This window comes from Carcharhinus amblyrhynchos, chromosome 12 (assembly GCF_965287045.1).
Source record: "Carcharhinus amblyrhynchos chromosome 12, sCarAmb.v2.hapA, whole genome shotgun sequence".
Classification (NCBI taxonomy): domain Eukaryota; kingdom Metazoa; phylum Chordata; class Chondrichthyes; order Carcharhiniformes; family Carcharhinidae; genus Carcharhinus; species Carcharhinus amblyrhynchos.
The window spans coordinates 48,984,487-49,000,282 of NC_137335.1; positions in this window are offsets into that span (position 1 = coordinate 48,984,487).

Below are 15,796 nucleotides of genomic sequence, written 5' to 3' on the forward strand. Positions count from 1 at the left end.
TGAGGTTGTCATGCTAACCATGGTGCCAGTATGCTGCTTCGTGGCATATGACAGACAGCTGTGCTTCATATGCTCTGTCTGAGGCCAGAATTCTCCATTCACCTGAAGAAGAGGGAATCCCCTCAAAAGCTAGTGCGTTTACTAGCAAATAAATCGGTTGGACTAAAACCTGGTGTTGTTAGACTGTTTACTAGTGGTGTGCCACAGGGCTCAGTACTGGGCCCTTTGCTATTTGTAAGATACATAAATGACTTGGAAGAGAGAGTAACTGGTGTGAGCAGCAAGTTTGCAGATGACACAAAGATGGCTGGACATGCTGATAGTAATGAGCAGTGTCAGGCAATACAGCAGGATATCGATAGGCTGGTATATTGGGCAGAGAAATGGCAGATGGAATTTAATCCAGATAAATGCGGGGTGATGCATTTTGGAAGAAATAATGTTGGGGGGGGGGTTATACGATAAATGGTAGGACTATTAAGAGTATAGAAACACAGAGGGACACCTAGGGGTGCAAGTACACAAGTCCTTGAAGGTGGCAGGATAGGTGGACAAGGTGGTGAAGAAGGTATGCTTGCCTTTATAGGAAGGGGATATAGAGTATAAAAGCTGGCATCTAATGTTGCAGTTGTATAGAACATTGGTTAGACTGCATTTGGAGTACTGCATCCAGTTCTGGTCGCGATACTACCGGAAGGATGGGGAGACCCTGGAGAGAGTGCAGAGGAGGTTTACCACGATGCTGCCTGGTATGGAAGGACTTAGCTATGAGGAAACATTGGGCAAATTGGGGCTGTTCTCCTTAGAAAGACGGAGAATGAGGGGAGATCTAATAGCGATCTATAAGATTATGAAGGGTATAGATAGAGTGAACAGTGGTAAGCGTTTTCCCAGATTGGATACGAAAATTACGAGGGTCCACGGGCTTAGGGTGAGAGGGGCGAGGTATAATTTAGATGTTGGAGGTTTTTCATATAGAGGGTGGTGGAGGCAGGCATGCTAAAGTTGTTTAAGGCTTACCTAGATAGGCACATGAGCGGATTAGAGATGGAGGGATACAAAAGGTTGTTCTAAATAAGGATCAAGAGCCTCAGGCTGTTCCTGGGAATCATTAGATTCCTATTGACTGTCCAACATATTTTATGGCTCACCTGTCTTACGTTTGAGCTTCTGGGGATTCTGTGAATGTCTGTATAAGTTGTGTATGTTGATTGATGTCTTTTTTTCTTACATCCACAGGTGATTCGGTCTGCCTTGTTGTCCAACAAGGGGCATACATGCGGTGGGTCGTGCGAGGGCTGCTCTTGGATGTTGCTTCGAGAGTTGCCTAGTGCTTCACATCGTTAGTGTACGCTTAAACAGGACATCTGACGGGCAACATGACAGCTCAGTGACTATCACTGTTTGCTGTGCAGATACATGGATTTGAACCAGTCTCTGTGGGAGTTTGCACATTCTCCCTGTGCTTGCGTGGGTTTTCTCCAGGTGCTCCGGTTTCCTCCCACACCCCAAAAACGTGCTCTTAGACTGATTGGTGTAACAAATTGTCTCTAAATTAGACGTCCCTCAATCTGGTTATAATTCCTTTATTGTGGAGTCTTAATAGGCATAGACAAAGGTCATAGGTAGAAGAGGGCACTCACAATGTTAAAATGGCGGTGCGGGCTTGTTGGGCTGAAGGGCCTGTTTCCTGTGCTGTGTTGTTCTTTGTTCTGTCTTGTGTTAAAATCCAGGTATTTTATGAAGTCAGGCTGGACCATAAATTTTGCAATTTGAATTTGGCTAGAATAGCATAAGCTATTTCACTTCAGATATGATTTAAATGACCCACCAGGGAGCTTTTATTAAGAAGTTTAATTAAGAATACACATAGAAAGAAAATCAGCAATAGCATTTACCAATTAAAAACAAGAAAAAGAAACCACGATATTGTATAAATGTTAGCAACTAAACGTATTGTTCCAATACAATCCTTATAAACGTACACCTTCCAGAGGTTTAGCACATAAGAATGCTCATGTGATTTTGGAACTTAGTCCTTTGGTTGGAGAATTGAAATTTTGACTTCCCAGCCTTGTAACTACTAGCACACTTGAGGTAGAGACAATGCCACTGCTGGCCTCAAGCTTTTAGCCAGCAAGCCACTGCAAAAAACAAGCAGTCATTGCCTCTAGTTACTAGCTAGCAAACCATCAACAGCAAAATTTTCACACTAGCAAGAGCAGCAAAAAACATATTTGTCAGTCTGGATTCCATGTAACTTATAACCACAAAAAAAGCCGGCAACCAAAACTGAAAGTAAAGAACTCTTGAGCGAGGAAAAATAACTGTCGCTTCTGACCTGTCAATCAATCTTCCCCTTAACAATTCAAAAAGTCATAAACTCCCAGAAAGGGCATTACATCCAGATTAAAAATAAACAAAACTTCATTTTAAACCAGTGCCATCACAGATGCATGGTGAGATTTGTTGCATTTCAGAAAGGTAGCCTGTGTAGTTGTGATATCTGTTTCCCAGTTGTGGATGGTCACTTTAAATGTGTTCTACTACAGAGTCAGTGGAGTTGAGAAGTTTCTGGGGACCTTTAAAAAATGGCAGGTGGAATCCAATGCAGAAGTCCTGCCCCAATTTCAGACAGATTCTATTTTGACCAAAGCAGCTTATGATGCCCACATGAGGGAAACCCAAATTCGGTAAGACCACTTGAACTCAATGCTGAGTTCAAACAGATTTTCACACCATGGGAGTTAAAAATCGTTGGAGTGGCCATAAGTGCTCTTGAAAGGCAAATAAGATGTGGCATTATCAAACTGTTGTAATTGAAATATCTAATCTTTCAATATTGAAAAATAAAATTCCTACCTGTGTCTGAGAATGTTGAACTGCTAGCAGTTGACAAAACATTAAGTGCTAGCAATATAGCAATTGTTAATGCTTGGCTGCTTTCCATGACTTATCATCACAGTGGGGAGTTGTATGTTCACAGTTTGACTGACTGCTGAAAGAGTTTCTTAGTACATTGGCTATCTTTGATATGGAGTTATGACTACAAATAAGGGATTAAATACTTGACTAGATTTAAATTCATTGAATGGACTTTCTTTTTTAAGTTACATGTTTATTTATTAGTGTCACAAGTAAGCTTACATTAACACCACAGTGAAATTACTGTAAAAAATACCTAGTTGCCACACTGTGGCACCTGTTTGGATACACTGAGGGAGAATTTAGCATAGCCAATGTACCTAACCAACACGTCTTTCAGACTGTGGAAAGAAACCAGAGCACCTGGAAGAAACAAATGCATACATGGGAGATCATGCAGACTCCATACAGACTGTGACCCAAGCCAGGAATCAAACCCACATCTCTGGCACTGTGAGACAGCACTTCTAGCCACTGTGCAACCATACAATGATAGGTAAGCTCTTCAACAGTAATCGATATTTAGAACTTCATTTCAGCATGTCTTCTAAGGCTGTATATGATGAATGCTCAGTGAATTGGCAATGGAGTGCATAAGGGCAAAGGGTAATTGGTGGAAAAGTATGGGTTGGCAAGAATTAGTCCTAAGTTATTATAGGGACTGTAGGAATAGATCATGGGTTGGCACAAAGCATGGGGCTATATAGGGTCATGGGTGTGGGCGGGACCACGAGTTGAAGTGTATGGGCAGGGGAGTTGGCCAGATTTAAGAGTTGCTTTCAAGTTCATAGTAGGTAGTCTCCTAGCTTTCACATCACTAGTCTCCCAAAAGTGGAAAATATGTCCTTTGCAATAGGAGTTTACACCGATGACATTTGATAGTAAAAGTAGCAATGAACTGTGTGTGTATACTGGAATAATCTCACACAGACACTTATGTGTCTCTCTTTCCTGAAGATGAATTGAACAGATTAATGAGACAAGGCCAAATGTAAATTCACAAGAACAAACTTGCATTTATATGACACATTTCCTGACTACTGGACATCTGAAAACACTTTAAAGTCACCAGTGAAGTACTTTTGAAGTGTAGTCCTGTTATAATGAAGGAAGCATAGCGGGATATTTGCACACAGCATACTGCAATGTGATAATGGCAAGATTAAAAAAGGACATCAGGGTTCTCTGCTGTTCTTAAAACAGTAAATGGAATCTTTTACATGTACCTAAGCAGGCTGGTAAGGCTTCAGTTTAATGTCTCAACTCAGCTCTTCTAACACTATAACTGTAAAGTCACCATAGTCCCAGATTACCACCGGTACTGACTAGTGGTGATTTAACCTGAGGATCACCATATCTTAGGCAAGGGATAAGGTTGAAAAGATGGGACCTTTACGAATAACCTCAGCCAGTCTGGGAATTGAACCAGCATTGTTCATACTACACTACATCACTAATCAACTACCCAGCCAACTGAGCTAAACTTGGCTCCTAGCTCATTGTGTTGTGGATTGACAAATCAAACCCATGACTGCTGTCTGATGTGGGGATCCCTTGATGACTTTCTGCTGCTAAAGTAAGGTCATTGTAACAGATTATAAATGTCACTACAGTACAATAATTAGATATTTTAAATTGATGTGTTCTACAAGGAGACCCTATCAGAGTCTTTACTTTTGGCTTCTGGGTCAATTAAAGCTTCTTGCACGTCTTAATGTTGGCTTTATAGATTTAATTTAGTGTGAGATATGAATTTACTAATAGCATTTTAATAAAAATTTACCCATATTTTCTCCTAAGATCCTGAATGTGACAGGATCAAATCACAGCCATGCTTGTGGCAGTAAATTACATTGAAGATACTAGTCTCGCCTCATTTCTTATCAAGTGTTACCCACAAATTATTTTACTATCATTGTTATATAGGCAAAAGCTACATTCAATTTGCACTTAAAATTATCTCACTAACCAATGAACCAAATGGCCACTTTGGCTGTAATATTTTTAAACAAATTAATTGCAAAAACATTAGTGTTGATGTCACCAGAAGCACTTCCTGATAATTATCTCCATAGTTACCAGTTTATTGAATCTATCAGCAGAGCAATTAATCTAGCTTTTGATCCCTGCAGTGACTAACAGCTGAATTTGGTTGTATGAAAACATGTTTTAGTTATTTTGTTCCTATCCAGTCTGCACCTTTAAAATAATATTGCTGGTGGAGCAATTCAGAAAGGTGGCTGAGGGAAAAAAGTTCCTGATCCTTTGATATCGGCTTATAAGGCAGCTTGGCAGTCAGGATGCGATTAAGATATGTGTGGGAACTTTTGTTATTCTGAATTCAAATGTTGCATTATCTAATGAAATCTGCAGGATGTCAATTTTCTGCTTCTATTTAACATTCACTTTCAGTAAAATCGACAATTTATAGTATGTTGCCTTCTCCCCATAACCACTGAATGACTTATTAATCAAGAACCTATGATAGAGAGATTTTTGATTAAAAGGAGGATCAGGGGTTATGGGCAAAAGGCAGGAGACAGGGGATGGGAAAAATATCCGCCATGGTTGAATGGTGAAGCAGACTCTATGGGCCAAATAGCCTAATTTTGTTCCTATGTCTTATGATCTTATGAGTCACAAAACCAAATAGAGTGCTTTTTTTCCTGTTTGTTTAATCTAGAACAATGGAGGAGTGCTCGTTGATTCCATCCATCTCTTTACAATAACGAGGTTTTTTTTTGCACTTAGTATCACATGACTAAGTATTATGCATGTAGTGTCATATTCAATTGTACTAGAGGCAACTAGCAGGAAGAAATTTGGGCAGGTAATTCATGTGTTGTGTGCACTCTTATAGCCTCCAGCGGTCGAATGTGCAACCAAATGCATTCAGCAGAGACACAGGGGCAACTTGGTGATCGAAATACAACACGTCACCTGTGCGTAAATTGGGATCTGCATAATTATTTCGGTGATATCTGACAGCGAGAACCAAAATCTTTCTGTCAGTATAGAAGTACCTTGGAGGAGTTGTCACTTCAATCAGAGGACATATGGAGCCTCAAACATGAGCCAGAATAGGTGTGGAGGTTGGGAGAGAGATAAGTAAGCAGATCAGAACTTGACAATCCAGAGAGTAGTAGTAGAGCCAGTGGCCCAGCCTAATGATCTGGAGACAGGAGTTCAAATCCCACAAAGGCAGCCAGAAGAATTAGTTTGATGAATTAATAAATCTGGAGTAAAATGCTAGCCTTTTTAATCACAATGATGAAGCTAAATAGATTGTCATAAAAATCCATCTAGTTGGGAGAAAACCTGCCATCTTACCAATTTGACTACATGTGACTACAGACACATGGCAGTGAAGTTAGCTCTTAGCTATGGTCTGGGCCTAGCAAAGACAATTAGGGATGGGCAATAAATGCTGGTCTGGCACCCAAGAATGAATGAAAAAGAATAACAGGAAGGTTTATGCACTCGCCTAGCTAAGAAAAACTGTTGAGCTAGTAATACAGATTCACTTGAAAGTCATACGATATCACCAAGTTAAAAGAACGTGCTGGGTGTCATGATGATTGAGGGGGCGAAAGACATAGAATTATGCACATATTGAACTTTAAATAAAACATTTTTTTAAATGGGCATACACACCAAAAATGGCTGAGGATGTAAAGTCAGTCATGGACTGAATTGCTGAGTGGCTGATACTCTGAGACAATGGAACTCTATCCTGTTTCCAGACAAGGCACTTTTAAAGCATCCAGAAACTGATTATCCTATCTGGTAAAGACAAAGGTACATTATGGCCACCTCATTGCAAGAAATTCTCTGTGTAATACCTAGCCAGCATTGTGGATTCCACCTTCCCACTTGGAATATACAAAGGCTGGAATAAAAGGCAGCTGAAAGGTAGGTGTGCATGCATATGTATGTGTTCCCTTGCAACAAATGGCAGGTTGTGTGTATTTCAGGCACATACAACAATACTTAACACTACAGATTAAAGTATACAACTCTCCGGGGCCCTTCGCCTGACATACTGCCAACCCCAATGGTGGGGGTCCTGCCACCTGCACAAAACTCAGTCTAAGGTAAAGAATCATGTCCCAACATCTTTCTATTAATGCAGCATGGGAGCGCCCTACCCCTTCAGAAAGCGTTTGACAAAGTCTGCAAAAGTGATTGTCTTGCAAGATTAAAGTACATGGGATTGGGGTAAGTATATTGAGATGGATAGAAAAGAGAGGAAACAAAGAGTAAGAGTTAATGGCTCCTTTTTAAATTGGCCGTCAGTAATAAGTGGGGTGCCACAGGGATTGGTGCTGGGACCCCAACTAATGATCTGGATGAAGGAACAAAATGCAATATCTCAACGTTTGTAGATGATACTAAGTTGAGTGGGAGGGTGGACTGTGACAAGGATGCAGAGATCCTTCAGCATGATCTGGACAGATTGGGTGTGAGGGCTAATCAATGGTAGATGCAGTATAATTTGGATAAATGTGAGATTATTCACTTTGGAAGCAAAAACAAGAAGGCAGATTACTTACTACCTGAATGGCTGTAAATTGGGAGAGGAGAGTGTGCAGCAGGACTTGGAAGTCCTTGTGCACCAGTCACTGAAGGTAAGCATGCAGGTGCAACAGACGATAACGAAGGCAAATGGTATGTTAGCCTTCATTGCGAGAGGTTTTAAATACAGGAGCAAGAATGTGTTGTTGCAAATATACAGGGCCTTGGTGAAGCCATACCTAGAATATTGTATGCAATTTTGGTCTCCTTTTCTGAGGAAGGATGTTCTTGCTCTCGAAGGACTGCAGCAAAGGTTTACCAGGCTGATTCCGGGGATGGCTGGACTGATATAGAAGGAGAGATTGGCTAGGTTAGGATTGTTTTTGCTGGAGTTCTGACAAATGGTGTGGGGGGGAAATCTCACAGAGAATGATAAAATTCTAACAGGACTAGACAGAACAGTCAGGAAGGATGTTCCCAATAGTGGGGATGTCCAGAACCAGGGGTCACAGTCTGAGAATACTGAATAAACGATCTAGGAAGGAGATGAGGAGACATATCTTCACCCAAAGCATGGTGAGCCTATGGAATTCATTACCACAGGAAGTCTATCAACATTTATTAGCTTTCTTGTGGACTTAAATTTCCCTCAAATCTTTCTACAAATCTGATATTTTGCTTTTATAACCCACAAGTAAGAATCAATACATTTATATTATTACTTTTCATACTTTTTTTTAAAAGGCTCACAAGAAAGTAAATAAAGCAGTGAGAGCCAGTGAGGCCTAGCTGTGACGTGATTATAGATTATGTTTCCTGGTACATAACACAGTCTGTATCAAAAACACTTTGTTGGATCAGCCCTGACTCCATTAACATTTCCTTATGTGATGGGTGAGATTGGGGTCTTGGAAAGCATTCGGAGAAGGATCAGTAGACTAATGCTCAGTATAAAACATCCTAGTTTCCAAATAGGCTAAACAAGTTGGGACTTTACACTTTAGCAAAGTGTAGATATAGGGAGTGATATGATTGAGGCTGAGGATGATGGGATTAGATTGTATCCAGATTGACAGCTTGTTCCAATTGAATAGATTGGGGAGGATCAGGGGTCACAATATTAAATTGTATCAGGACAGATCAAGATTAAATGTCATGAGGTGATGCTTTTGCCAAATAAATATGAACAGACTGTGCAGGGGTGGTACACTAGCACAGTGAGTAGCACTGCTGCCTCATAGCTCCAGAGACCCTGGTTCCAGTCTCAGGTGACTGTCAGTATAAAGTTTGCACGTTCTCCCAGTGTCTGCATGGGTTTTATCCCACAGTCCAAAAATGTGTAGGTTAGGTGGATTACCAATGATAAATGTATGGGGTTACGAGGATAGGGCAGAGGGGAGAGCCTGGGTGGATGCTCGTTCAGAGAGTCAGTACAGACTTGATTTCTGCACTGTAGGGATTCTATGATTCTATTTGCTGTTCTCCATATTCAATTCTTTTAATTTTTTAAAATTCTTCCAAATGATGTGGGTATTGCTGGCAAGACCAGCAATTGTTGCCCATCCCTAATTGCTCTTTTGAAGGTGGTGATGAGCTGCCTTATTGGACCACGGCAGTCCATGTGATGTAGGTACACCCATGATGCAGTTAGGGAGGTATTCCAGGATTTTGACCCAGTGACAAAGAAGAAATGGCGATATAGTAACTCCTGTAATTTTAGCCTATTGTGCATCTCCAATTATAATTACTCCATCATTGGTGGCCCTAACCACTTCTGAAACCCAATATCCCCTTATAAGGTTCAGTGTTGTATTTTGTTGTATACTGTCCCTGTGATACAACATTAAGACATTTCATTATGTTAAAGATGCTATTATATAGCACCTTTAACATAATATATTATAGGTATTATGTAGCACCTTTATAGGTTGTTGTTGTATGACTGAATAAGAAAATGGAGCCTTTGCTTTGGGGAAATAAGTAGAGTAGCATTTACAACAAAATATTATAATACTGGATGAGATAGGAAGACTTGGAATACAAATGCACACAAGAATTAATAGATAGAAAAAAATGCGGTGAACAAATTCAGGTTAAACTCCAGGGAGAATGTACAGTTTGGGAGGTAACAGATGCTTACCGATATAAATTCAAAGGCTATCAGGGTGCTAATTCAGCAAAATATGACATCCCTTTTTCATGTAGAAGTTTAGGTAATGCCTGGGAGACAAAGCATCTTACTCCAGCAGCAACTTCCTAAGTGTCATAAACATTTACTTCAGCAGAAAATCCCAATTATACTGTCAAGACTTGTAAATACAAACTTAAAACTCACTTATCCTTGGGATAATTTGAGTCAAGAGAGGAAGTATAAATGATAGACTTGCTAGCTGAAACTGAAGGTGTACACTATAAATATGCCTTTAATGATTCTGCTCTCCCACATGTTTGCAGTTTAAGAACATTCCAAATGCCACTCAAAATGACAGTGCCTACTGTTGCAAAATGCCTGTAAGTAATTTCAGCATGACATCACTAGAAGGGAAACATATTGTGTGATCCAGTCTTAGTTTCACTTTTGCTTTGAGCAGAGCACACACACAGTTCTGATGCCCTCAAGTTTTATACCTTTGTATAACTATTCTCCTATGCCTAGTCTTAATAAATGAACCCACAACCCTTTGTGAATGTTTGGTGTCTTATGTCTCGTACAGTAAATAAGTCCAAGGGATTATTTCAGTATATTAACACAATATCTTTATGCCTCAATTGTCCTATTTTAGCATGCTGACTTTTCCATCTCCGTGTCTCATGACATGGAGTTACATTGAATAAAAACGGAGCTCCATTCACAGGATGTGGGTGCCACTGGCTAGGTTGGTATTTATTGCCCAACCCTGGACTAACATCTGGAATGAGCAGCTTGTCTTATGAGGAACAGTTGACGGTTGGACTTGTTTCCATTGGAGCTCAGAAGAGTGAGGGGTGACTTGATCGAAGAATATGAGAGCATGAACAGCCACGACAAGGTGGACATAGAAAAAATGTTTCCTCTTGTGGGTGAATCCAGAACTAGGAGTTTTCCTGCTTTAGATAAAGAAATCAAAACTGTACATGATACGCCAAGTGCGAGTCCAATTGTGGAGTCCAATAGGCGTAGACAAAGGTCAAAGGTAGAAGAGGGTATTCACAATGTTAAAATGGCAGCGCGGGCTTGTTAGGCCGAAGGGCCTGTTTCCTGTGCTGTGTTGTTCTTTGTGGTCTTACAAAGGCTCTATTTAATTGCAACAAAACATCATTACTCCTGTACGCAAACCCTCTTATAATAAAGGCCAACATATCATTTGCCTTCCTAATTGCTTATTGCAGCTGAATGTTAGTACACAGTTACTTAGGAAAAAGGTAAATCAGAAATACTCAGTAAATCTAATAAGTTTTACTACTAGTAAACCTTACTACTACTACCACCAATAAAACCCTACATTATTACTGGATATTGTAATATTAACTGAGCTTCAAAAGATAAATGAGAAAAACCAAACAATCAGCATGTTTTCTCACAATGTGCCAGTTCTGCTCTGGAGCCATAGATTGGATTGAATTAAATAGATCCAATAGCCAGCATAATACAGGATCTCACTCACCCTGGACATTCTCTTTCCCACTTCTTCTGTCAGGAAAAAATATACACAAGTCTGAGATCACATACCAACAGACTCAAGAACAGCTTTTCCCCTGCTACCATTAGGCTTTTGAATGGACCTGCCATATATTAAGCTGATCTATCTCTGCTCCTTAGCTGTGACTGTAACATTATGTTCTGTACTCTTTCCTTTCCTTCTCCCCTATGTACTCTATGTACGATATGTTTTGTCTGTATTGTGTACAAAAAACAATGCCAATATATATGACAATAATAAGTCAAATCTTTCTGGTGCTGTTGTCTATCCTCCTCTCTCCCACTCTTCTCATATGATAAAGTACTTTGAATAGGAATGAAACAGAACTTGGTTAAAAGACATTTATAATTCAAATTGTTTGTGGTGAAACTTTAATTGCTGGCATACCACAACTACAGTTCAATTCTGGCAGTGTTTAACTATTTACCACTGTAGGGATCCTATTTAATAATCCCAGTTACAACCTCGGCACTTTAGTAATTAGCCACCTGAAGTGAATGAAAAGTTGCTATTGGCAATATCTGAATTTGGATTTTGGGAGATCAAAATCCAGAATCAGCTTCTTGCATTTATATTATGAAATTTCTCTTGCTTAATCCTAGTGGCAGATTTGATATTTGTGGATTGACAGATCTACTTTCAAAGTATGACATTCCGATTTAGAGTATTGCTACTCAGAGACAGTTCCTGGATTTCCATCTCTGCAGGCATGCCAATTCTCACAAAGTCAGTAAAATTATGCGTCTCTTGTAAACTCTGAAATCTCAATGTTATTTCAAAACCACACCCACCTTGTGGTAAGAGGCCTAAAGATGACATCCTCCCACCACAGCCACTTGTTTTGTTCTTTCTTTATAATTATGTTTTGCTCACCAGACCTTTTAAATTGCTTGTGATCTTTTAAAGCTATAAAATTGAAGTTTTACTGTCATAGGATCTCTACTGTGCAGGAAGCTGCCCTTCGGCCCAACAAGGCTGCCCTATCCCCATAACCGCATGTATTTACCCTGCTAGACCTCCAGTACTAAGGGGCAATTTAACATGGCCAATCACCCTAACCCGCACATCTTTAGACTGTGGGAGGAAACTGGAGCACCTAGAGAAAACCCACGCCAACATGGGGCAATGTGCAAACTCCACACAGAGTTATGCAAGGCTGGAGTTGAACCTGGGTCCCTGACACTGTGAGGCAGCACTGCTAACCAGTGTGCCACATGCCCATATTATCCAAGCACAAAATGTGCTTTAATATCTGAATGGGTTCTGAGGTTGACAATAAGGAAAATCTTCTTGTTGTGGGGGAGGCATGTTAAAAAATACTTTAAAAAATTGATCTTTGTAGTTAGCAAGAAAGGAGGAGAAGGTGACTGGCAGTAAAGGAAAGCTGCTTTGCATATTGTCAAATTGAGACCATGGCCTGTTCCATCCTGAAAATCACTGCAGTCTTGGCACCTCTTTATAGTACAGGATATTACATCCTTAGCGAAGACACAAGGTAATTTCATAACCTAATTGTTTCCACGCTGCCATAAGATACAGAAGCAGAATTAGGCCATGTGGCCCATTGAGACTGCCCTGTCTTTCAATCACGGCTGATAAGTTTCTCAACTCATTCTCTTGCCTTTTCCCCATCACCTTTGATCCCCATACCAATCAAGGACCTATCTATCTCAGTCTTAAATGCACTCAATGACCTGACTTCCACAGCTTTCTGTGGCAATGAATTCCATAGGTTCATCACTCTCCAATTTTGGCACAGGAAGTATAAGCATTTTGCTATGCAGCAAGCATTTAACTTATAACAGAGAAATAGAATCAAAACACAAGAAATCAAATACACAGAATTCTTTGACCACTGGAATAAGACCAAAGATCTGTTACACTGGAGAAGAGTATATCTTCATTATCAACTTCTACCCACTTGAATGTGAACATTTAAGTGCAAAGAGTTCTTGTAATCATCTGGAGAAATGCCAGATTGGTTTACAATTGGTTGTTTCAGCTTTTTGACTTCTTGCAGCTCTGCAAATTTAATTAAAACAATGCTATAGTTAAAATAAATGGTAACAGGTTTCAAGGTTCAATCTCACGCAGAAAAGAATGTCAATAGATACAAGTGTATATTAAGCAATGTGAAAGGTCTTGGAGGGAATTTAATGTACCCCAAGGCGAGTTTTGTGGCAGAGGACATTTAATCAGGTGGGAGTATGATGATTAGGGACCCTGTCACATTTCTGGCTCCATCATGATTAAGTCCCTGGCGGCAAGGCCCATGAACAGGCTTCCCACTTTGCTATCAATTGAGGTTACTAACTAGACAGTTATTAGTCACTGGGGCTTAATCCTGCTGCCGTTAATAACCCAATGGCAGACAAGGGGACTCATGATGCAGGAGTACGACAAGCAAACCCTGGCATGTTTGCTTGTGGGATCTAGCAAATGTGGGAGGGGAAGGCACTCAGTGCCTGAGCAAGGGACCAGCACACTGGGAACTGGAAAGTGGGCCTGCTGAAAGCCACTCCCCTGCCTTCCTGCTGATGCCCTCCCCACCTAACCCCCTCCTGTCATCACTCACCTGTGCCTGGATCCTCCTTTATCCAAGCCCTTAAGTGGATGTAATACCAACAGCTGCCACCACCTTCTTGAAGAACTGCCAAGTTCTGATTGGTGGGCAACTCTCGGTGGATAGAACCACATTCCTTCATTGTGGGAATGGCTTGGCAAGTGCCTAAAGACACTTCATTACAGAATTATTATTACAGAGCAGAAGGAGATCATTCAGTCCGACATGTCTGCACGGGCTCTTTGAATGTGAAACTCACATTGCGTAATTCGCCCATCATTTCCAGATAACCCTGCATGCCTTTTTGAATGCCTTGATTGAACCTGCCTCTACCACACCCTCAGGCAGTGTTCCTCTTGTTGCATGAAAACGATCATGTCACTTTGGTGGGTCATCCCTAAGAGATGTGGGGCTTCTGTCAGCTCTCCAGCTGCAGTTTGAGACCCCTGTCACCTCCAATAAATGTATGCCCACTTCTACTTTTGCACTATCAGTACTGCTGAATATTTTCTGACTTAAGATGTAGTACTGGTACTAATGAAAAACATATCTACTAAAATTAAATAATCTACTGCATTATTTTTAAGAAAATAAATTTCTCTGAACAGAGATGCATAGCCAGTAACATTGGGTGGGAATTTTGAAGTTTTTTTTAATGAAGCATTTTCAGATGCAGTAATACCTTTTGTAATAAGCTCTGATCCATTACAAAATAAATAATCCTTGAACAAGTTTATAAACCCACATTCGATCGATATTGAGTCTGGGGAAAAGAAAACTCATGATTTCTATACCAAACTCAATGAATTTTTTTCAAGCATTTGTCTTCTGCTGTAAGAGACACAGGGTTAGCTTGTTTGTCTCCTGGAATTACAATAAAAAGAGCAGCATTGTAAAAGCAACTGAAGAGGCTCCAACAGGAAAAACAGTTGGTGAATGAATGCATTGATAATTCACTCCAGAACAAAACGCCATATAAATTATACCACGGCCTCATCCTTCATTCCTGTAAATCATCATGCACCAGATTTCGTTCTAGCCATTTGTTAGACTCCACTTTCCCAGTTCAGCTTTATAATGAGGTATTGTCTCACATGAAGCAGTGATAGATGTTAAGTAGCTTCAGTAAAGTTTGGTTAATTCAGTACAGTTCACCACGGGTTCAAATGTGGGACCTCCCTTGGCCTGCATGGCTTTGTGCATTATCAATGCGTGTGTTAATCCATCAGAGAACTAATATTTTTAAAGGCTCAATAGATTTGCAGGTAACCATGACAACATGTGACCCAGTGAGGATAAGATTTCAGCTGTGTTGAAGTGGTTACCACATTGCTTTTAAACAAAAAACTTAACAGATCAATTCTGATTACACCCAGAATCTCCTTTTTGGCTAGGTTTGATACACAGAACAACTTGCTGCACAAACATTTCTCATTGAATTATAGAATCCCTACAGTGCAAAAGGAGACCATTCAGCCTATCAAATCTGCACTGACCACAATCCCATCCAGCTCCTATTCCCATAACCCCACATATTTATCCTGCTAATTCTATAACTCTAGGGTCAATTTCACATGGCCAATCAAATTAACCCTTTGGACTGTGGGAGGAAACTAGATCACCCAGAGGAAGCTCACGCAGACACATGGAGAATGTGCAAACTTCACAGTGACCCAAAGCCGGAATTGAATCTAGGTTGCTGGCACCGTGAGGCAGCAGTGCTAACCACTGTGCCACCATGCTGCCCTTCTGCACAGCAAGCATAAGCACAAGATCAGATAATACACTATTAAAGCAATAATAAACAAAATACTGCAGATGCCAGAAGCTGAAACAAGAACAGAGGATGCTGGGAAAACTTCTTTTGTTCTTTGTCAGGACTGAAGGGGGAATGTGTTAGATATTAGAGTGCAACTGTGAGATTGCAACATAGTCTGACAACTTTAAGAACAAAAGAAAGACGGCCTGGTGTGGGAGGCAATACATGTATGGGATATTTTTTGAAAAAGGAGGCATAAGATGGGGGAAGAAAGGGCACAGTCTAGTTGCCAAACTCAACTTTGAGTCCAAAGGACTGCAACACACTCAGCTGGAAGATGAGATGCTGCTATTC